The sequence below is a fragment of the Pungitius pungitius genome, chromosome 5, assembly GCF_949316345.1.
Source record: "Pungitius pungitius chromosome 5, fPunPun2.1, whole genome shotgun sequence".
Lineage (NCBI taxonomy): Eukaryota > Metazoa > Chordata > Actinopteri > Perciformes > Gasterosteidae > Pungitius > Pungitius pungitius.
In genome coordinates, this window is record NC_084904.1 from 17,140,636 (window position 1) to 17,165,297 (window position 24,662).

General features: G+C 45.5%; 1 protein-coding gene across 6 annotated transcripts in view; it reads left to right on the forward strand.

Moving 5' to 3' along the window:
- The first annotated feature begins 15,146 nt into the window (after positions 1–15,146).
- Positions 15,147–24,662, forward strand: part of ncor2 (nuclear receptor corepressor 2) — a 60,598-nt gene continuing 51,082 nt past the window's right edge. For 4 of the 6 annotated variants that reach the window (XM_037483048.2, XM_037483049.2, XM_037483051.2 and 1 more), the window contains exon 1: positions 15,147–15,364. The gene's annotated coding sequence lies outside the window, so the exon portion shown is untranslated. Of the gene's footprint in view, positions 15,392–15,739; positions 15,757–24,662 lie in introns of those variants that run through there. The other 2 variants (XM_037483045.2, XM_037483047.2) reach the window with 2 other exon arrangements.

Here is a 24,662-nt window from a genome sequence, read left to right on the forward strand (position 1 = left end):
ACACAAGGATGAGGATTCACCCGCCCACACATTAGGGTCTCTCAACACCTCTTTAAAAAAAAAGGAAGAAAATACACAAAGGGTGTTCTTTCTTGCATTAACAACACGATGACAATGCATACGTTTCCACGAGGGGGCGCTGTTGCATCAGTATCACCATGCTCCCTGTGATGAAGGCCCGCTTATACTACACCTCATTGAAACGTCCCATCTGCTCCTTGCTGCATACGCTGCGTCTCCTCTCCACTGGCACTTGCTGGCCGGTCCACATTCACCCCTAAATGAGTGAGACAAGTGAGGTGAGGCGGAAGAGAGGAGGGCCCGATGAACAGATGGGCAAAGATGGTTCCTTCCATTCTTTATTTCTATTAAGAAGAACTCTCCATTGTAAGCTGGAGGGTTTGGATGTCTGAAACTTGCAGATCTTTTAATGGCTCATGCATTAATCATGCGTTGGAGCTGGAGGGAGAAACCACCAGCAGACTTCAGAGCATCAGAGGCGTCATGGTGAATCACACCACTCCACACTGTACCCATTGTCCGCTCCTCCCTCCACCCACCTCGTATTCAAATGTCCCATCCATAACAGACACGGATGAGTGTAGGTGCACCTTTGTTGTACGCAACCGTAAACATGCACTCGCGAGCTGTGTGAACCCGGGGGAGCTGCGCATGAAGTTTGCAGGTGTGAGTTCATAGAACTGACAAGGCTCCACTTTGGAGTGCTTGTATTTGCGATATCTTCGTCTCCACTCAAGAAGTCGCGCATAGGGTGCAGCAGGTCGAAGAGGAAGGAGGTAAGAGGCCGCCGAGGCTGTCGGAGTCAATCTCATCCTCCTGCGAAGACGCGTCTCGAGACTGTTTCCCCTCGGGAGACCCTTTTGAGCCTCTGAACAATATGAAATGTGTGAGCCGGAGGTGAGGGCTGCTGTTTCGCTGTTGAGTGTGTTTCCTCCATTTAAACTGAGCTGCCCCCCCCAACCCCTCCACGTGAATGACATTCAGCATGGATGACACAATCGTTGACACGACTACGGGGAAGGGATCAACTAGGGCGAAGACTTTGTTGACGAGCACGCCGCTGGAGGCAACAGATGCGGAGGCCATCTCAGCACGCCGCGCGGTGAAAAGAGAGCCTCCAGGTGCAGTAGGAGCCAATGGAAAAGGCCAAACCCTCTCTCTTATTGTTCAGCCCATTCTCCCTGATGTCCTGGGGCTCCCCCGCTAATGATGCTCCTCCAATAATGCCGACGAGCACCGCTACCGGAGGAGAAACGGGCCGAAAGGGGGTTGCCATGGCAACCCGCCGCGACCCCTTTTCGTTCCAATCACCGGGGCTGAAGGAACAATGGTTCACGCAGCACACAGTGACAACACAGCCTGTCATTGCGGTTTCTCTCTTTAAACGAACCCACCGCGCTCCAAAAAGGCGGTTTGTTTAGCTCTGGGACCAGAATGCGGATTCCAGGCTTCCAACTTAGATGCCTTCCAGTTCAGAGAATGCTTTCTGCTCCCCACACACAAATGAGGAGATACAGCAAAGGAACAAATGTGGTTTGTGCATTCATCGCTGCTCCCACTACGAGCTTCGGGACTCCTGAGGCCCAGCACTCCAAAAGATGAGTCACCACCGGTCGGAATTGCAGTGGGATGGTGTTGGTGGGGGCGGCGGCGGGGGGTGACGTGGCAGTGGTAATTGCTCCGCATGCAAGATGGAGTGTGAGAGAGAGAGAGAGAGAGAGAGAGAGAGAGAGAGGGCCGGAGCTGACGCGCTCCACTTCCCTCGGTTGCGGCGATGGGAAGTGTCACTTGGCACCTGGAAAACGTGCCGCCGAGATCTACAGTACGAGTCTGCCACCTCCCACTCTTTTTCCAAAGGGTCTCTCTCTCTCTTTCTCTCTCTCTCTCTGTCTCCCTGGGCCTCTCTTTCCCTCCCAGCTCGACTCTCTTCTGCTCACTTGCGCTCAGCTGCTGTCACCTTCCATCCCGACGCCTCGCGGTGTAACCGCCGTGCAGAAGAACGCCTGTGAACCACAAAGGGGAATCTCTGTCTTCCCTCTGAGTCTTGATGACAACCCTGTGAGTCCTGTGTGTCTGCTTTGTGAAATATTCAGGCGCTCCTCAGTGGCCAAGTCTCCCAACACGAAATGGTTACAGATCCTCCTTTCTCCTTTCTCCTGGGTCGGAGCATCATCAGCATTAGCGGCGTGTTACAGTCTTCGATTGTCGATTCTTGCAGTGTGTTGTGATGTAGGGTCGCATTTCCCTTTGGCCCACAGCTACTGACAAAAGGTATTTGTAGTCGCTCTTTATTTTATTTGTGTGGGTCAATCGTAAAGAGTACTGGATCCCATATGTCCCATAATGCAACACAGTAGCAAATTGTGGAACGGTTTTTTGTAACACAAGATTCATTTTGAGGTATTGTTTGCTGAATGAAATGACCAAGAAGTATCGAGGTGGCCCCCGACGATGGGAGGACGTTCTCTGAAGGTGCTTCTCTGCTTCCTTGCTGGTCTCCTTCAGCACAGGGCCGTGCACTGGGCCATCCTTTGACGAAAGGAAAGGAGACGATGCCTCCCTCCCACGCTGCGGACCCCCACTTTAACATTGTCGTAGCCTATCCTGATGTAGTGACAGTCGGATTGTGTCGTCTTTTGATTGTTTTTATGAAATCTTTGTCTCACCGTTCCTTGAATTTTGTTTTACTGTTACCAAGATTGACCCCAGGTTACCTCATTTGAGTCATTTCAAGATACTTAAAGGAAGAAAAAAAAAATGACATGTGTGAAGTACAGGAAATGTGAAGTAACGGAAACCGACAAAAAGGTGTCAGTCAGAACTGTTGCTGCTGCACAGCGGCCACGCTGAAGAGCGGGCGAGCTCTTCTTCCTCATCTAACGAGCAAAGAAGAGAAAAATGGAGCAGAGCGTCTAATGGTTAATCCCCCCCCCCGACTCAGTCCGTGGCTACACAGAGCAGAGCCAAGTGGTTGGGGGACGGAGGGGGGGGGGGGGGGGGGGGTGAGATAAAATAGAGAACAATGTTGAGGGGGATGGGTTTTTGTTAGAGGGTAGAAGATGTAAAAAAACATGGAAGACCCTCCTCCGCCACACACACACACACACCCTTCCGTCTTGCCGCTAAGCCCCCCACCCCCTAAACAAACTCACACACATGCTGAAAGATGAATGTTCAACAAATGGAGGCAAGGGGCGACGAGGGCCCCATGTGAGAGGTGTATTGTGCAGCCGTACCCCCCCCTTCCCTCGGAGGCAAGTAATCAAGGGGTCCAGTCGGTCGGACCAGGGGGGTCGTGGGGGGGGGGGGATCGGGGCAGTGGCGGCTGAAGAGGAGGCAGTTGCTGTCTCGCTAGGATGTTATTTATTGGCCTACTTTGAATCTCATGCTGCCTCGTGCACTCCCTGTCAATCCCATTGATCTTGCCCTGACCCGCCCCCACGGATGTCTCTGCAGACTCTCTCCTCCCCCCCCCACCCCCGTCCTCTTCCCATGCTGTACATTGCTTGAAAAGCCTTCTGCTCCTGGTGTAATGTCTAGAGGGAAACTGAGTGCTTTTGCTTGTGCTGGAGACCAGTTGACTGCAGGCAGTGTGTATGTTCGGGGTCATTAAAGTTAAGTCCCTGTTTACATGGCGTGCGTCGGCCGGCAGCAGCACCGCCACGGCACGAGCCGCATTTGGCGCCCCGAGCTCAAGGCTGACATCGCCATGCTCACACGCTAATGTAAGGTTTACAGTGTTTGCACCGTTCTGATTTGTTCTTTGAGCATGCTAACACGTGCTAATCAGAGACCTCGAGCTCCATGCTGCATGAATCGGACATTTGTCACAAATCCATTGTAACGTATATTGTATATTGTGAGTCTCCTTCTATCTGTGTGTGTGTCTTTCCCCTGATTTCCCTCCTCCTCCACACCTGCCCCGTCCACCCAGCTGCCTCCAATTGGCTCATCACCCCACCCACATATATACTGCCCTGTGTTCCCCGCTCGAGTAGATTGTCATTGTTCTTCCCCTTGTGTCTCCTGAGCCAATCCCTGGTGGGTCTCTGATTTTTTGCTCGCTTTGCCTTCTTTTTTTGTTTATGGCTTTTTGGTGACCAGTAAAGAACAGTCTTTTTTTTAAACTTCATCTTGTCTCCAATGCTAGTGCCCCTTGAGTCCTAACCCCAGCCTTGAACCGTGACATATATAGAGACGTTTACAGTAGAGTAAAAGTGCCAGACCAAGTCAGGGAGCCATCAAAGTTGATCAAATTTATCTTCTGGGAACAATGCATGTTGATTGATAAGATAGTTAAAATAATCTGAGATATTTCGGTGTGGAACCACTGACCGCACAAACCAAAGTGGAACTCCAGGGTTTTTTTTCGGCCTACACGGAAGCATCAGCTTCCCACCTCTCTACGTCCTACAATGTTCTTTATTTCCATACGGGGGTACATTTACAGTAAAACGAGACGTTTTGTTTCATGTGCGCGTGAAGAAGGCTTCCATAGCAACCACGTGTTCGGTACTGATTTTACCAACGCGCCTTCATTGCACTACATCCCGCACGCGAGGAGATCCCAGCGGCTTTCCTCCGTGTGGGTTATCTGTGCCGTATCTGGACGTTGCTTGGTACGTGATCGCTCTTTCTTGTGGAATGCTGGGCAACGCCTGGAATGTGGCGACCATGATGGGAAACGTGTGTTGGATTGGGGAGGTTGGTGGGTGGGAGATAATGGAATTCCCTGTTTGCATGTCTGCCTCGGGGTCTGCCTGCAGTCGGACATCTCAGGTGGACGGTTCAGCTGACTTTGCTCCATAATCCATCGAACAAACCCTCGCAGTCGGTGCTCCCTTTTACTGTACGCCTACCCCGACACACAAATACACACAATCCAACACGGTGTGTGTGTGTGAGCAATGCAGGGGAAGCAGGTATCAACAGATCCGACCTGCACGGCTACTGGCCTGAGGAGTCAGACTAAAACCATCAATTTCCTCCAAACATTTGTGCTCCCTGGAGGATTAAATCCCAACGACTTTTTTTTTTTTAACGTCTAGACAAATATTGAATAGATTATCATTATAGGCACTGCGTTGTGCCACAGGTCGTCGGCCTGCACAGCAAAAACTGTGCCGCGTCAAACCCAAGCTGCAAGCGGCGATGACCTTTATGTCCTAGCGCGCTGCCGCTCACGTGCCACGCTAGAAAATCGATTACACATTTGCTCGCGGGCGGCTGCCCTTTCGAGTCCGACTGGGCCTCCCGAGCGCGCCGCCGTAGCGCCAGGAGCCGCCGCGGCAGCCGCAAACCTCCGGGGCCCGGCGAGCGGCGTCGATAACGAGCGGCCGCAGCAGCCTCTCTCTGACAGAATCGCTTACTGCCTGCAGGCCTCGGAGACCAGAGTGGAGCGTGCACGCCTGCCTCTAACCTACTTAGACCTCGCGCTGCACAAATGGAAGGGTTGACGTGCAACGCGAGACGGTCCTGGTGGATTCCTGCCTGCAAGTATAGACTGACCAGAATAAATGTGCGAGGATGACGCCCGGAGGAAGAAGCACGCAGTGGTGCTGTGTGTTTGCTGTCAAATATTGTTCCAAATCCGTTGTTCTCTGTTTAAATTTCAGCGAGGACTACGTCGCTGTCAGCTGAGAAGCTGAAGCCTAGTTTCAGTTTACTGAAGTCGGCTTCTTAATTCTTTTGGGGGGGGGGGGGGGGGGGGGTTTGCCTCTAAGGGAAACCTCCCCCAAAACCTCTAGCACACATTTTTAGAGTGCTTTGTTGAGCGAGTCAAGGAGGATGAGGGGTCAGTACTCTCAGCTCCCACTGAGTCTGGACAAGACACATAAATCACACACACACACACACACACACACACACAGTTACACAAACTCATGCACGCAACTGCAGCTAAGTCAGGAAGCCATGGGATCTGCAGTCTCTCGCATTAAGAGGTTGGAAGGGGAGGGAGGATTATTTAGTGGGCCTACTCTCAGTAATGGTTAAACTCTTTTATGTCTTCATGATTTTGGAAACTTTTTATGTGGAGTTTGCTTGTTGTTGCTATGTCAGCATTGGGTTTGGGCTTTAGAGTGGTTGGACAAAATCAGCTATTTCTAAATGTAAAAAAAATTCTGTTAAAATCCCTGAAGGCTATTTTGGTTCTTCCTTATATAAACTCAAATTTCCGAACTAAATGTATCACATTTCTCGTTTGACCTTTCTTGATCAGTAAGTTCCTCTAATTCTATAAATAGTTTAAACTTTCTGTACCTGTTACAGACAAGGAAGAATGAATGTTAGCGTGACACGTTAAATACGATAAAACATTTAAGCGAGAGTCAACATTTAGAATGTGAATAACCAACAATAGTGAAAAGAAAACGTTTCTTTCAAAAGTCTTTGATAACATCTATCATTTATCAACAGGACATTTCCAAAGCAGAAGTTCTCATGTACCTGTGTGTCCACACAGCCTCTTCCAGACTGTCTTTAAGACGCTGCCAACCTCGGCAACAGAAGCAGACAGCAGCTGGGTACCAGGCCCGGCCTCACCGGGGGGGCGCCTACCCGGCCAAGAAGTTGCAGACAGGAGGCCTGGCCGACAAAACCACCGGCCGACCGGCCACTGAAGTGGAAAGACTGGAGGGAGAAGTGGTGCACAACCTACTCCACAGAGTAAGCGACACCAGGGAACCGCTGGTTGATTTTAGCACTTCGCGTTGGCTAAATGCGAAGCGCTAAATGCAAACAGCAGCTTCTTCCCTCGTGCTTTGCCTGTTCTTAACTCACCACTGTAATATTTATTTGTAATCTTTTTTGCTTTATTGTGCAGCATGAGGGGAATCACTACTTGCTCTTTGACTCTAACCATGAATGAACCTCAAAAAATATGTTTAAAAATGTATAAACCAGGACTACAACAGTCTTTTGGGTAGATCGTGTGTGTGTGTGTGTGTGTGTGTGTGTGTGTGTGTGTGTGTGTGTGTGTGTGTGTGTGTGTGTGTGTGTGTGTGTGTGTGTGTGTGTGTGTGTGTGTGTGTGTGTGTGTGTGTGTGTGTGTGTGTGTGTGAATGCAATTGCTTCATCAGAGAGATAGGCGACAGAAAGAGGGAAGGATTTGACATTTTACTCGCAAATGCGTGCATTCATGGCTCTGCTGGTATTTACAAGATAACCTATCTTGGAAACGTACAAGATAACTTATCCAAAGCACTGATACAGAGAATACAGATATTAACGATGGAACATTTAATTAACCATGTGCCCACCGAAACACGTTTCCAGACACCTGCGGGGAAGAAATCTTTGGATGTCACACGTTGCGCTCTGCATGTCCGCATTAGATATTGTGAAGGTGACTTGCATGCTTGGGGAGATGTCCACGAGCTCCAGGAGCTCCTCGTGCTGGCTGACGCCACCGCAAAAAAAAAAAAAAAGCGTCATTAATTAACATGCCATTATCAAGGCTGAATGCTAGCTGGGGGAGATTAATGCTGCGAGGAGCTGCTAGTGGATTAAAGGTCACATCCTGCGTGTTAATCACTCAGCACCCCTGACGCCTGGAAGGAAACAGTAGAATGGGCACATTATTGCCACCTGGCTGGGCACCAATCCTGAGCAGGTTCAATATGAGGACTCTTCCTTTCAGCAGCCGCAGACAGGGAGTCGGCGCGGGACAGTTCTAGCAAAGCAGAGTGAAAACCGCAGAAGCGGGGAGAGGGATCGAGATGGTAATTAATGAAAGGCACTTGAAATGTTGGCGCTGCTGCACTTGGTTGTTTAAAATGATCCCAAATAAAAAGCTGTGTGTCAAGTTACACCCCAGCACAGACACAGGAGCAGAAGCAGACACCGTTATCTATTTCAAACAGTCGACATTCCCAGTCTCTCTAACATGTGCAGCGTGTTGTTTGCCATCTTCACGGCCTCCTTTCCGCACAAAGGCCCTTTTCAAATCGGTTTCTAGCATTACATTCCTAGCGCGAAAAGCCTCGAGGACATTCCAAGGTGGACGGATTCATTTCTGGGTGTTCAGGAGAAGAAAAAAAAAAAACACTTGCAGGCAGGATCGCGGCTCTTATATATCATATTTCTGCGGCCCACACACGCCTCCCACTCTCTCACATCTGACAAGAGTCTCTCAGATCGGATGTGACTCACCAGCTTTGGCAGCCGAGGGCTAAATTCTTCTTCCGTTACTCTTACAGTGACCACTCAGCTTTTCCTACCGCCGTTGCGTTGTTTTTTTCTCTCCCTCCCTCCCTCCCTCCCTCGTAATCAACCACAACGGACTCTGATGTGTGTTGTTTTGCAGGAATTTACGCACAGCTGAAATGACTTTTTGATTACACTCGCATGAAAACCATCTGACGTCTGCGGCGGGTTTATATCACATAAATGTGTGGCACACCATCTCATGATTTACTCGGCAGTCGCCAGAGCATGAAGTTGTTTCTGAAAAAACACGCTCGAAGTGTTGTTGGCTCCGTGCAAGAGGACAGGAGGCCAGGTCTCACACTGTGATTGCTCAGGGAGAATTGTAGATGCTTACAGTGCAGCCTCTATTCTCCCAGGACCCTGTTTTCCTGCGTCAACGCTTTCCAGGATGCAGGCGCTTGGTTCGCGGCCCGTTTGATGGACTGTTTTCCCTCCCCCCCTCGTCTGAGGAGGGCTGTGTACATTTTGACCTTGGTGTCAGCAGCCGGACAGAAGCTGCTGAATTGGATGTCTCCCCCTCTTCTCGAGGACGTATGCACGCTCCTTTGTGTATTTAGAGTAAAAGCTGCAGACCACAAATAGAGCTGAAAGAGGAACACCAGAGGGGACATTGGACTTACATTCACCTTGAGGCCAGAGAGAGGACTCTGAATGAATGTTAATGTTGCTCTGTATATGTTGAATGGTGATTCTCCACTCACGAGTTCACCGTTTCCATTTAAAAGGACAAAGTGAAAGCAAATCGCTGTGATGTAAACAGCTTGGTAAGTGACCAAAAGCAGGCTTTAAAACCAAGATACATTTGTTTTTGTTTTAGTTAACTCATGTAAAATCAATGTTTCTTGTAAAATATCAAATATCAGGTTAGTATTTTACATCGTATACAGCCCAGTATCATTTGAGGGTCACTTGAGCATCGAAAAGTGTATTTTAGATTACTTATCTCTTGTGAGCTATGTGGCCTCAAGAAATGACAAGTGCCCATCTGAGAGCTGTGAGTGGAAGTGCTTTATGTACAAGGGTGTAATCAGATGGTGTGTAGGAAGGCCCGGCCGAGCACCCAGTAGAGAAATAAACCCCCGAATGCCCCCGCCATGTCATGCAGGGGGGGCTCTTGAGGGAGGACTCGGACGCAGAGTAAAGGTTCAGAAGACAATCCTTTATTTTTCAACAAAAAAAATCACAGGGAAATCCCTGGAAACTAAAAACTCCTCCGAAGAGGGATGGACAAGGAAATCAAAAATTTCTCCGGATAAAGAGCTGAAATAAATGAAAACCTAAATCTCTGTCACAGAGGAAAATAAGGGAATAATCAATCAAAAACAAAACAAACAAAAGGGCTCTGAAAGGATTCAAGGAGCTGGGGAGCAATCAACGGCATAAGGCCGACTCTGGATTCCGCGACGGGGTTCAGGACAGACAAAGCCATGACCTCGACTTGACACCGGCGTGCGGCGGGTGTGCAGGACAAAAGGACGTGACACACTGGCACAGGACAAGGGGCGACGCAGGCTCTAAGTACACATGAGGGAGGTGTGGGAACAGGTGGACACAATCAGGAATCAGGGGGAGACAATCAGACTGGTGACACGTGAGGAAGGGCAAGGAACCTGAAACGAGAGGAGAGTTCGTTTCCAAAATAAAACAGGAAGTCACAATACAACCGTGGAGACAGTACGAAAACCCAACGTGACATACAGGCGTGACACGAGGCTTACCATGTTGCCACATAACAAAAAAAAAGGGGCCGTCGAAGCCCGGTGTAAAGGCTCAGCTTCGGGGAGAGTGCCTCGGTTCACTTCACTCCGCTCTCTGTAAAGCTAGAAACGACAGTCCCAATTCCTCCGAGGGCATTTCCGCATTCTGGATTCGAGGAGTGATCACGGTTTCGAGCTGCTGACTACGTGCCAGTTTGGGTGGAATGGGCACCGCGGGATGAGGAGCCATCGACGGGGGGGCATTTTATTTTTTTGTCTCTCGGAGGCGTGCCCGAGCGCCCGAGCGCCCGAGCTTCCTGCTTTCTGCCGTGCTGCTGAAAGGCCTTTCCCCCCGGGGTGTCTTCCTCAACACTGACACCGCTACTACCTCGTGATCTCACTAGAAAAAGCACATGAAGGATCATCCTCAAACACACACACACACACACACACAGAGTGTGCGTCAGAGATTACTCCAATCGCAGTATCTGCTATTGCACTCTATTCTTATCTCTGTGCTGTTATTAACTCCCTGTGGACCATACGCTCTGTTGACATTTCACCTCATTTATGGTGTGCAATACTTCCAAGGCCCTATTATCTTCTTCACACGCCTTGTTTTAATTCAACAACTCTCTGCTACATCAAAGAACAATTTCCTGCACTTTCATAACTCCAGTCTCCCGGGGAGCGTTTAAATCCCCGATCAGTTTATAGCACATCAGTACACCCTGACTGCTCTAGTTTATTGACAACGTTTCTCATGAATTAGGCGATCCTTATCTCTTTTATAATAGGGCCCGGCCGTGCATCCACTGACTCAGAGAATGCACGCTTTTCTATTCAAAATCCACCCGCACAATACAAAAAGAAGACACGGTGTCCATGTGGAAGATGCATCCAATTCAGCTTCCTGGGAGGCCCATGTGCATTTGATTGTGAGTTTCCACAAAATGCCGCGTATGTTCTGTGCTGCATGTTGAGCCCCCCCCCCCCCCCCGCACATCTCAGTCTAAAGCCACCCATCCCCCAACAGAGGGATTTTTGCTCTCAGTGTGTGACTACATTAGGCCAGCTTCCTCTCCCCGACTGAGCCAGCCTCCTGAGCTGGTCCCTGGGGTGGGCCTTTTTTTCCCCCTGTCCATGGGATGTTATTGATGAGGCGAGGTAATGGATCTCCCTGCTGTGCTCACAGGGATACTGAGGATAAATCAGACAGTGGGTAAGACCCGACCAGCCATTCCACCTCTCTCCGGACTCAACTTCCATTTCATTAGCTTTATTTATGGGAGATCTGCACTCTTCTGAACCCCTCCCCTCTCCGTCCTCCCACTGAAAATGCCACTATTCTTCTTCTTCCTCTGTTGTAAAGTGCTATGGCAACCCTTTAAACATCCCTTTCCTTCTCTCCCCCCCCCCCCCCCCCTTTTTTCTGGGAAAACCTAATATTTCACCTCCCACACATCTTATTGCATGTTGATAGTGAAGGGAAGATGTGAGCAGCCTGGGAACCTACAGTCGGTTATGCCATGGACAAAAGGCTGGAAGGATAATGTCGTGCTCTGAAGTGGTGAAGGACTGGCAGCGAAAGTCCATCTGTTTCAGCACTTCCTGCACAATCGTATTTAAGTTGGCTGACGATTCACCTCTGGGCTTTTGGCTCAGCCACTTAGAGAGGAACATGTAGCCAAAACTGGCCTCGTCCTTGAGGGGAGAGAATTAAAAAAGAAAAGCCTTGTGTGTGTCCTTGAAGTGTTCTAGAAGTTGAAGTTGTAACTTAACCACAGGTTCAAATGTCATTTTTTTTTGTGCCAGAGATGCTGTCTATTACTGGCGGGCAGACTTTCTTCTTGAGAAAGGTAAACAAGCTTTTCAGTCAGAGATCCAAGCCGACAAAATACCACCTTGATTCTTTTTAGCTCTTTCTTCACTATGTCTTTTCATCTGTAAAATGCGTCTGTGTTATCAAGGCTAATGCTGAGACCAAATATCAAGTCGGACTCGCTATATAATATTTCTTTTAAGCCTGATCAATGACGGAATTTGTTCTGTTCATATATATATATATGGATATATATCCATATACATATATCCATATATGAGATGTCTCTGTATCTAATCTATTTGATGTACTGAAGCCCATATTCGACATGGAAGGCAGTGATTCATGCTCTCCTTGCATACCTTTTCCATTAGAAAGAGACAGCGATGTTTGTTTTTCTGTTCATTTCACGGTGAACATCGATGTCATGACAGTCATGGTAGAACATGTCCATACAAGGTCCACTCTCGTTTACGCTGCATGAATCCATGCAACCACAGCAGATGGTTGGCTGAGCTAAGCTCCAGCGATGCTGTACTACTGCCAGTTTCATTAGAGGGGTTGACTTGAACATGGGAACAAGTGTGAATATGTCTGTCACGCCCACAGCCGCCAGAGATATATCGAAGGAATCCAGGCACAACTTGCAACCTCGTGAAAACTGAGACGACGTGACATCATGAGATGTCCCATTTCACGTCGTGTTGACACACATAGACGTATCGATAGATAGAGAGAAGGACAGACAGATAGATACATGTATTGATTGATTACCACTGTCAGTCATATACTGTGGTAAAATATGTTATGGTGCAAGATGTAAGAAAGACACAGAAAACAAGGTCGGAATAGAAAGAGATAACGCCCCAAGAGTAACATTTACTCCACATGTGATCTTGATAAAGGGAAGGAAAAAGTGAGACACGTGTGTGTGTGTGTGTGTGTGTGTGTATGTGTGTGCTGGCGGTCGGCCAGGTGTGGACAGACTCAGGAAGTTAAGCTGGAATTCCAGCAATGCTGGCGATAGACTCTTCAGTGAGGTGCTGCCATTGCTGCTCTCGCTCTCCGGCTTTGTTGTTGGGGAGGAAGGAGCAGTCGGGTGAAGCCTTGTGCCTGCGAATGCATTTCAACCCGCTGACTTTGCGTTTGAAGCCCAGACTTATAAGTGGATGCTACAATGGTTGTAGTGACGCTGTATAAAAGAACCCGCTCGCGCTGTCGCTGTCTCTCCATCCGCCTTTGGTATCGACAGAGAAAGATGATTTTCCCAGGCCGGTTGACTCCAGCCCTGTCGGGAAAATAATGAACACCAGCCATGTGGCGACATGAATTATGTCCCGGCTAAAAATGTACATCACAGCCAAAGGAAGAGCTTGACATGTAATTACACCAGCGTTATAAATAGCAACCTGTGTCAAATAGCATTTCTCGCCTTCATCAAAAAATCACATTAAAAATGAAACACATGATTTGGGTTAGAGGTATTTCATGTTCATGAGTATGTTTCAGTCTAACTGAACACGCCTTAAGCGCTGCTCTCGAAGACAATAGAAAACTAAGAGGGAGTAATAATAATGTGTTTCTAATCAGCCACAGTTTGGGTAGATGGCACCAGCAAATGAATATTTGAATTTGTAATCAAAGAAATGATTCACAAAGGGGAGCTCCAGCAATCCGGTAGACCGTCTTTTAGGAGGGCTGTTTTGATGAGGATTTTCCCTCCAGGCCTCGCTCTGTTTCCAAAGGATTTTCTGTTGTTCCGCTTTTATTTCACGGCCTTAATGACTGTCTGCAGCACATCTATCAACTGACAGCCTTTGAAATCTCCGAGGTCTGCCGTGATGGAGTCATTCTCAGCGGTGCCTTTCATGTGGGCTCAAGATCTATTGAAACGATCATCGCTGGTTATTTTAAATAGCTTGTGGAAGAGATACTTCAGCCTGTCTTCTCCAAAGAGGTCTCAAAATGTGTTTTTGCAATCATGAAAAGTACCCCTGGTTCAGGTATCATTCATTTTAGCATCTCAAAACGGTTCATTTGACCATTTGGGCTTTGTCTGATGCTCCATTTAACTCCACAGGGGTTCTGGCTGCAAATGAAACACAGCTGTTGACATCAAAAGTGGCAAGTGAGACACATTTGTGCTTTATCAGTGAGCTGACAAATTAGGCATTGCGGAGATGGGGGTGGGGGGGGGGGTAGATTATTCCAACATGCGCAGGGGTCCGGAAAGCCCAGCTGAAATAAACAACTCTCTTTCCTGCTCTGTGATGGCTGGTTGAAGAGATGGTGGTTACACTGATGGTTAGAGGGGGTCTCCCAAACCGCAGAGCAGAAACAAAAACACAGGGACGAAAAACAATCCCATCTGACATCATCACAGTGAAGGCCGCCACCGAAATTTAGGTCAAGATTTTGCCTTCTATGAAGTGTGCCAGATTGCCGAAAGCCTGGTCCAAATAACACAAAATTCAAAAGAACCCAACATAAAATGGAGGGAAACTAATTACCCCACCGTGCCAACACAAAGATTACCTAGCAGCAGGTTTCTTTCATTAATGATTGACTTAAATAGTTAAAAAACTAAATCTTTTGTAAGACTGAAATGGCTGCAGCGTGGGAGGTGGTTTTAGAAGCCAGAGCTGTGAAGCAGACAAAAGATGTTTCAGACCATTTAGCGTGGGCACCCGGCTTCAGCAGAGTCATTAACTATGTACACAGAACAGAACTTCCACATACTATCCCTCAATGTTAAGTCGCTGTATTCACAGCTTGTACTTCTCCACGCGCATCAAGCAGCACCGATGTAGACTTCCTGGGGTGTCAACGCTTGAATTGACCCCTCTAGAAACCTTTGAGGTCAGACCGGAGCCTTAAGGGAGCGAGAATACAGAGGGGTTTGTCCTCATAGACGTACTGGGAGAGAGAGGGAAATGATGTAGAAATATAGTAATATAGTAATATATGTTTATATACATATATAGATAAATGGATGGTAGTTTGGTTGGTAACTTTTAAATATCAAACATGTAATTATTATTGGAGTGTTAGAACTAGGCTAACACCATGATGGTTATGGAAGAAACATAAACAGTAGCTATATATTCGTAATAAAATGAGTGTAGAAAGGTTAGCGCTTTATTACATCCAATCACATAAATTGCCTACACTCACCTAGATACATTATATTTACAGGTTGTGTGCAGAAATACATGTTAGATACGCTAAATGATGTGTATAAGAGGGAAAACACACAGAGAAGGAGAAACGGTGAAATATAATAACGTTACTTGTCTTTTTTTAATATTTTGTGTCGACAATCACTCACTTCAACACTACAGCGCTGTATCACTGTTATGGAGTAAAGAGGAGGGGCGAGAGAGCATGGTATTGAGAGAGAGAGAGAGGCGGTTCAGCCCCGCTGTGGTCTCAGCAGCAGCGGCTTAGAGACTAGTGCTTAAACCACTGTGTCGTGCGGGAATATGCACGGCAGAGCCTTATAACCGCCAGCGGTAAAAATTAAAACGAAAATAACTCGTTCGTGTGGACTAAGTCAGGGACACGATACATCGGAGCAAATTCGGATCGACGGACGAGGATTGGAACACTGGCTACTGTACGTTAACACCGCCGGATGGTTAAGGTTAGCTAACGTTAGCTGCCATTGCTGGTTGTCCGTTGGTTTGGTGGGGTCCGTCTGTTCTGTTCTGTTGTTGTACGACGGGGTCCGGCTATTCTTTGGAGAAGAAACACACATAGCATAACTGACCTTTTCGAGGCTATACATTACATTGAAGCTGACTTCAATATATGGTTCGTCGAATATTTTGGAAACGTAGTCATTCATAGAACTGTTTGACTAACCGGTTCCCCGTACAACATCAGAATTCCCCAACGGCTGGTTATCTTTACTTAGTTCATTATTTTATAAATCATGAACACGTGCTACACGGCTAGGCTAAGCTAGCTAAGAGCTAACGGCACTAGCGAGCTGTCATAACTGCATAGGTAAGCGCTAAAGTAAATTGAATTGTCTTGTTTTATCTATTGCATTAATAACCCTTTCACGCGCCGTGAATGCCCCGTATTAATACATAATGCCGATAGCCCAATAATGCAAACCTATATTGTTGTATCGTGCTAACCGAGTTAGCCTGCTAACTTGGCTATGTAGGGGATCGCCCTGCTTGCGTTTGTATACATTGGCTTTAAATGTATTGACCCCGTGCGCTCTGGCGGAAGCTTATGCAACGTTAGCTGGTAACAAACTGCTTTTGTTGTCCATTTGTGGATACGCGTTTCGTGTTTTGCGTAACGCGAAGTGGTTGGATGTCTTGTATAAGATGACTTGCTTTTGTGACACTAATGGTTTGCTCGCATGGAACACCGTGTTTTCCAAGCGAGTTTAATTCTCACGATATTGACATTCATTATTTAGGCGAACTGTTTAAGAATTACTCATTGTTGTCAAACTTTTAGTCAAGGGCCACAGATTTACAGTACCACTGTTGACATTTGTATACAGCGAACTACGCCATGTGAGGTGAACCTTAGCCTAAACAAACTACCCTCACGTGTTATGGACACACACCGTCACAATTAACGTCCACATACATTTTACGTTTTTATCTGCCGAGTAACGTCGTGTTGTGGTGCTGCATTGGATCTGCTATTGAGAAACAACATTGTGTTTTTATATTGGTAAAGCATGTAGCCATGAATCAAACAATGTATGATTTGTGATTTGGTGTAGTTTGATTTGTATTCAGTTTGTTTGATGTTAAATATTCATTTTGAGCTAGAATTATACTAGGTTAATATAATAATAGGTTTGACTTGACGTAACATATCTTCACCGCGGTTCATATCCAGGCATGCAAATAGTTTTGTGTGAATGTGCTCTGGCTTTTGAAGTATGTCCCTTTCAAACTGCTGTTGCCACCAACCACTGTGTTGACAGTAAATATACTTATTTTTGGGTTCAAGGCAGCCCATGTCAAAAACTGGGGTGATAATTACTCCAGAAAAGGAGTGAAATAGTTTAGCCAAAGGGGTAAGGTGGCGTGATGGTCCTCATGATTTGTGATCCGCTTAGTAGTTTTAATGACTTATAAACATAGCTACATACATTTGAAATGACTCCTGTTGGGCTGTTATGGCAAACACCTCACAATATGGTACATGTTTCACATCACCATCTATCGATACAATACAAACTACAAAAAAAAAAAAACGTATAGCAAAATGAGCTGAAAATATAATTACGGTATACTACCTGGATAATCCGTCTGGTGAGGCTCACTCCAAGTACCACACAACGTCTGCCTGGCTATGTAAACAAACCACAAAGAAACTCAGATTACTACAGAGGGACAGTGGCTTCATTCTCTGCTTGGGTAGGCACAACTAGACAACCTTTTAATGTGTCATTTCACAGAAACATATTCCATTTTGTGGAGGTTTGCGTAGGTAATCTTTATTTTAGGCAATGCGGCCCACTTCTGCGAGAAGATAAAAACCTGTCAACCATAATGCTTCCTGTTGTTGCTACAGTCTTCTGCCAACTACCATTATTGTAAATTAGTTACACATTCCTGAAGCCATAGTCAACAACTTTAACAATTTCTGCTCCATTTGTGTGTAAATTGCATAAATATGGACATTGTTTTTGCGTCAGCTGAGTTTTACTTTCCAAAGAGGAATTGTCCCAAGACAAAATGACGACAGCCAGAATCTCTTGTATTGTGTTCATATAAAAATATGCCTGCTCCAGAATCCTTTGTGGTCATTTATATTTATTGCATTAAAATCATTGTAAATGTATGTGATTTTCTGTTACTGACATCAACAAGCCTAGTTTTGAATAATATATAATTATGGAAACATCTGACTCAAGAATAAGGAAGACAGACTGAGAATATGACCAAACAGTTGGGTCTTTTTAGTGACATGACAGGTTAGCTCATTTGTACTATGGACACATCATTTAACAAAAAATGGGTGTGCAGTGTTCTACTCTGCCATAGTGCCTGGGGACAGTTTAGGCAGCCTACAGAGAACAAAGTGTGCCAATAATTCATTAAGGTGTGGCTTTGCAGACATGGCCTGTGCACTCCTAGCACAATATCAGTTTAGCTGTGTTAAAGTAGCGTGTGGAGATCTCTCACTTATCCGAAGGGGTAATGGGGGCAAAGATAATCCTGTGCTCAGCGTGGTGCCTCCGGGAGAACATTTCAGAGCTAGTTCAGTTTCTGCTTGTATTATGAAACGACATGATTACGAAACTGGAAAGGGAAGAGTCCTTGCTCATCTACTGTCTGTGAGAGAAGAATCCTCACAATGAATCATTCTGGAACAAAAAGCTTTGCGTCCACTAAAAATGAATGTGTTATTTCAACCACCAAATACTAAAACTATTAATCCCACAATAGGAAATAGAATGTTTTTGCTAGTTTAGATCGTTTTATAAGAACTATTGTTTTTATTGTGCAACATTTTTTTTATTCGTTATTATTCAAAACCGTCAGAATGTAGTGAAAAGTGTATTGGACCAACATTTGATTCATTGGGTGTGTTACCTCTGTAGCATAACATTGTCCGGATACCAGAATCAGGGTACAGAAAAAAATGGTATGAAATTATATTTTTTTGTCATTTTAAAGGTGATTTGTTTAATTTTTGATGTTTATTTGTGGCTACTTGACAGCGGATCTTAATCCTCCTTACTTACTATTAACGACATCCGCCTAGTATTTTGCATTAATAATCTGCATCTGACTGTTCGTAGGTGACCTTTTTAATTTAAGCAAATCCACTCATGTATCTATTTAATTCCAGTCATGCATCTATTCAAATGGAACTATTCCACCACACTGCTTATTAAACTGGAATTGTATAGCCCGCTGAATTCCCAGCACATGAAACAACGATCACACGGAAATAGCACAACTTCAGAATCCCGGGGACTTTTATAAACCCATCAGTTAACACGCAGAAACCAAAGAGGGAAATATCAGGCAGTCACCATGACACTGTCTCCCAGGCCAACAGCAGCTGTCCACTGCTTCCTGCTCACTAGTGGGCTGCACCTGGTAGTTTTGTTTATGTGTGGCTAGTGTTATGTTATGTGCTAAGATCGGGCAGTTTGTCCGCTGCAGCGAATAAAATTACTCTCAATCAAATAGGACTAGCATCTGTGCATTTTTTTTCAAAATAGTTTTACACTATTGCCACAGGCAATGATGTCCTTTAGGTTTTTGACTTTAGAAAATAACATTTGAGCAAAACCTATTGAAGTCTAAACAATCTATTTAAATCATTCTGTGCTCCCATATTGTGATAATGTTATGTTTCTACCCCTCTGAATGTCTTAACATGTTCCTAAAGCCATCTGTTGGATTTATATTGCTTTAATATAATTAATCCAACTACCTTATGTTGAAGTACTAGGATTTGAATTACTTATGTTTATAGGTGAATAACAAGTAATTATGTAATAACTCAAATACTGGTTGTTTAACCGTTGTTCCCGTTGACCAGTAGTGTTTGTGAAAGCGTTTCTCAGTTAGTCTGTGGTTTTGGAAATCATCATGAACTGCATCTTTCATCTGAGAAATTGGATTAGTGAAGGTAAACTTCACAAGATAAGTCATTTGCATCCCTTATTGTGTTGTGTCCAAAATACTGTTATTCAAAGGCTTCTATAACAAACCTTTTGATTGCATCTTGTTGATTTGCGTCTTATTAGAAATTAATTAAAAGTTGAATGCATATATTATTCATAAGGTCTTCTATTTGGATTTCCATTGGAATGAAATTGAGTTTTTATTAAATCCAATCACCCATATTTAAACACACGAAAAAAGAGGCGGCAGCGGATTAGCAGAGATTAGAAATGGCTCTGGTAAGTGATTCACTTAACTCTGTTACGCAACACCGACGACAGCACGTTAGAGGACATGACTCTTGTTTGTGTCTAGGCTACAGCGCTGGATCGGGTTATATTTATCCCTCCGATTAGCATAGCCTTTCTTCTAGGAAAGCGTTACATCATAGTTTAGTTTCTCACGTTGCAGAAAGCACGTAAAAAGGAGTAGCCAAGAGCATTCGCCTCTGGTTTGATCATACATGTACAAATGTGTACCAGTCTGAAAGCAAGGAACTGGACAATGCAAAACAAAAGTGGTGTTGTTGCATCCCTAGCATGGTGGACCTAGTGGTGTGTAATTACAGTTTATGGTGAGCTTGATGTGGGGAGTTGACGTGACATGTCTGGATTCTTGTATTTGCATGACGGTGCCATTTCAAACAAACGTCCCTTCAATGCATCGTAAGATCAAGCTGCTGGTGGGACGTCCTGTAGTCCTGTGATGTAAATTGGGTATTTCCCCACAAAATCTTCCTCCGTCCATTATTCAAAATTGTTTGTATCAAATGTAGATTGGATATTTGTGTAAATAACACCAGCATTGTCTGCCATTAGCGTGTGGCACGCATGCAAAGCCTGTACACACATACTCGAGAACCCTCTCGTGCATAAATAGAGGCTCGGTGAGTCTAGCGACGTGATGGGAAAACGGAGGCACTCGGGTTGCATGCTGCCATGCAGGAGAACATTTCAGAGCTTTTGAATAATTGAGTGGCAGCGATGGGGAAGTAGGTCGACCCAGCAGACAAGTGCACTCCTCGCTTTTACTTCCTGCTGCTCTGCACGGAGAGGTGAATGTCAGGTGGGCTTTAGGAACCCGAGCCGGCAGAGAATAGAGAGGCATTTGTGACGGGAGACCTCGTGCGTCTGAGAGATGCTGTCACATGAGTGTTGTGCTGCTGTGCCATTCAAGGGCTCTGTAGATGGTAATTTTGCCCACCGTTACTTAACATATAATCAGTCTCAGTGACCATGTTTGACTTTCTTTTAATTCTATTTTTGCTTTTGTGGTTGAATCAATTAAACCACTTATGTAAGAGCATTCTGGCACTGTGACTAAGTCGAGGAGAGCCTTATGCAATTTTACAGTGTCGTGCTAACAGGCAGGAAATCCAATTGCTGCTTTGCTGTCGAGCCTGAGTACAGCTGGACGCTCACATCTGGAGGTACTGGCCATGCTCATCTCTCCTGTCTCCTCCCCTTACTGTCACACACACACTTTAACAGTGTTAGGACAATAATATTGATATCATCCGTTGCAAAATAGAAATATGCGTGTGTCCATCATCTGTGATAATCCGGTACTAGCCGGTATTGACCCTGCTATTGATCGGTGCTACTTAAGCAAGGCTACGTCGTAAAAACATGCCGGTGGTCCTGTGTTGCTTTAAAATATTGATGCATTTCAGTCGTTAATCGTAACAGTGTGAAATAAAGAGCAAGCGTTTGCTATCTGCTGATATTCAGTAAGACATTGGACTAGGACATTGTTCATTCATAGTTTTCAAGCCCCTGATCTCTGACCATGGTCAGCGTTGTTATGTGTTCATTGTAATCTTGGAAGGTGTAGAGTTGGTGAGAAATTTCACTAAATAAAGTTGTTTAATAGATGTATTTGCAACACCATGAGCAGATTAAAGAGAAAACTTCCAATGACCAAAAATCGGATTTCCTTATTTGAATCATGCGTTTTTATGGAGGAATCATAATATAATGTAACACAGTAAAATACCTCAAAGCAGTTGAAATTATTTCTGAGAAGAAAAAAAAAGGCATTTTAACACAATTGTTAGTATCTTTATCACTTTCATTTTTGGTTGTCGGCCGGTGTTTACACTGGGTGCCTGAAAGTCGAGCAGAGGTAAAGTCAGATTCGCTCGGGGTGCTCTTCTAGCGTTGTGGCACCCAGGGACAGTAAGAACATCACCTGCTGCCTTCTGTAGCCTCTCTGTCACCTAACATTTACTTCACTGATGGACCTTATAGTTTGGATTCCTGAGATGTATTCGTATTTTTTTCTCGCACTGTTACCTATACATTATTATAACGGCAAAGCTAGATAACATAATATTTGTCGCATCTCTAAGGGTACAAAAGTCTTTTTCCGTTAGTTGAGGTTAAACATGTTCTCACAGGAAAATGTCTTCCATTATAGCCGCGGCCCTAAATTAATCAAATTTAGTGTTCCCCTATTTCAAAGTCAAACCAGGGGATTTACATTTTTCTTGCTGGTGTCCAACTATAATATTTAACCGCATTGGAAATCCTTTTTCTTGTTTGTTGCTCTGTAATTTCCCCTTCGCTTTACTTCGCTTGGATTTTATTTGTCCTGTTTTTTCTCTCGCTGTGCTGTTGACGTGTTACGAGAGGAATCCACCATTGAAGGTACACATGTTTGAAATGTAACTCTATATTGCACCGAGGGAGATCTGAAAAATACGATTGGGAAAGAGAAATGTAAATCCGTAACAGGCCTCTCAAGGTACTCCGGGTAGACACAGCAGTGCTTATAGAAAATGGCATGGATAATTCTGTTAACACAAACAATGGGGGAGGACCGAGAAGGCTTGAGTGGTGAAGCAGTGTTTTCTTGAGAAACCCTGCTCGTCGTACAGATTAACCTCGTTTCTAAATCCTGACCTTAAAAAAAACCTCCCGGGACCCAAATACTGAAGCTTCCGTGTATTAATTGCTTTTTGTTTAAGCTGGTTGCTCTCCCGCCACCTTTCTGCAGAAGAGTGTTGAAGTTCTTTATGTTGTAAAAAAATGGCTGCAGCTGTAGATGCTTACTGACTTAATGAATGTTGATGGAAAATACTACCACTTGCTCTAAATAAGCATGTTTTGTCTTGTCTTTTTCACAATATGCTCGGGCACCAATACCTAGTGTCACTTTAACACTTGAACTGGAGAACCTGTGCTAAATCTCCCAGAAAGCAATCCATGCAGGAATTAGCAGGGCCGTGTTCACAATGGATGTTTCCTCCAAACACGCTAGATGTACATCTACTTGCTACTGGGGTGGCAGTAAATGGTAGAAAGATGGTGGCATGGTTGATGTATTGTTAAGCCCGGCTGGTGCAATCAACTCTCAGAGCTTTTACTTTCACACGTGGTGTCAAAATGTGGTCCCCGTAAAACCCTGTGAATTGAGCATTATCATTGTTAAAATGTTCTTGATGAATATGGGCATAGCTCCGCATTGAGGGTGAGTGAGCGTAAGGGTAAGCGAGCGGGAGCCTCCTTGTCCAGGGCTTTTTGGTAATGAGGCTCCGGGGAGATAAATCCTCATGAGACCTGACAGCATGCCACATTCCTGGGCTGAGAGTCCTTGTAGACCCCCCCCTCCTCCACCCCTCCTACACCTACCCGAAACTGCTTTAGAGGCCAAGCCTCATACTCACTACACTTCACTCATCTGTCTTTTCAAAACATTTCCGTTCGTTTTGACGGAAGCCATCATCTCTCCTGGCTGTCATGATGATTGCAGAAGCTCTCGCTGAAACACCCAATTGAGTTTTTTCGGCCTGAAACTAGCAGCATAATATTTTATGAGCATCAGATTAAGAGGAAATTCTTGCGCCGGAGTGGCCCCGTGGTTTTGTCCAAGCCATCGAAGGCTCTTTTCAAAATAATTTCGTACCAGCTGTGGATCTCTGTGTATTACTGCTTTTAGAATTCCGACAAAGAGGTTTGATTAACTCCATTAACTGTTGATGTCACTGCTTGGACCCGGCATCCCACTCGCCTGTGTGCTCCGTGCTAGTATTTCCACAGCCATTCCTAAAATGGAGAGGGAGGGAGGTGGAGGGGGCGTGGGTGTGTTTAGAGGATGAAATATTGGCTCACACGGCTGAAGGCTGAGGCTCTTAGGAAAAGAGAGGGGAGAAGAAAAGCACGGTGGAGTGAGTTGACTGGGTTCGTTGGCAGCGAGCCACCGGCTGGCCTCTGGGTGTCTGCAGCAGCGCTGTTGCATGTGTTTAGCCTCTCGTCTGGAGAGTTTACGGCAGAGCTCCCTCATTGTTTTGGCCCTCTCATCTCGATTCAGGTCTTTTTTTGGTCCTCGGCGGATCATGTGACTGCCTTTTAGACTTGTTTGTGTCCCTCTCAGGGGGAATCTCTCTCTGACTGGACGGTCATCAAAGAGAAGCTTCCGAGAAGGACGGCTTATCTCACCCTCCCTTTGTCTCGCGGGTTTCTTCTCTGCCTTTTTTTTTGCCGAGCACATTTTCATGCAACTTCAATTCATGAATATCCCTCATCTAGTATTTCACTCGCCATGAGTTCGGGTTGATCTACGGTTTCGACCACATGACACGTGGGCAAAGTGAAGTGTGAGAATTTCAGTGCCGTTTTCCTCTGAGCCGGCAGTTTACAGAGCGCCTCTGTCCCTTAAAGCCGGAGCCCCGTTCAGCTTCTTGCAACGAAGCCCTTTGCACAATCAAGTGACCCTTTGTGTTTGTGACAGTGTGGCAGGAAGGAAGGGGAGATATAGTGCCCCACTTTGTGCCGCAATAAGCAGTCCGACAAGGGGGACTGGCACGCTAGCACACCACTGCAGGTCATGCTACGCCAACCGCGTTGACACCTTGTGTAGCGTTATAATAAGTCCCTGTTTACTTCTAGTTGTGGAGGTCATTGTTCCCTTTCGTCAGCCATTACTTATAAACAAGGTGCAAGTGACTGTTAAAGGTAGTGATTTTAACAAACAGAAAATGCTCAATAATCTAGACAACAAACAAAAAATAGCACTAAAAATAAGAGAAAAGATATGTAAGCTGTCCCTTTTATTTAAACGTCTTTTGTGGTTAGAGATAATACTTTTATCTATTTTAATTTAAAAAGTACTTCATAATGCCAATGGACTCTGGAATTGTGCAGTTACTAGCAGACTTATTGGGTCCAAACTGTCCTTCCAACGTGGATCGAGGGGATGGTTCAAAAGTTTTTAATTGCCTATTTGTGTTTTACTTCTTTCATTTCAAAA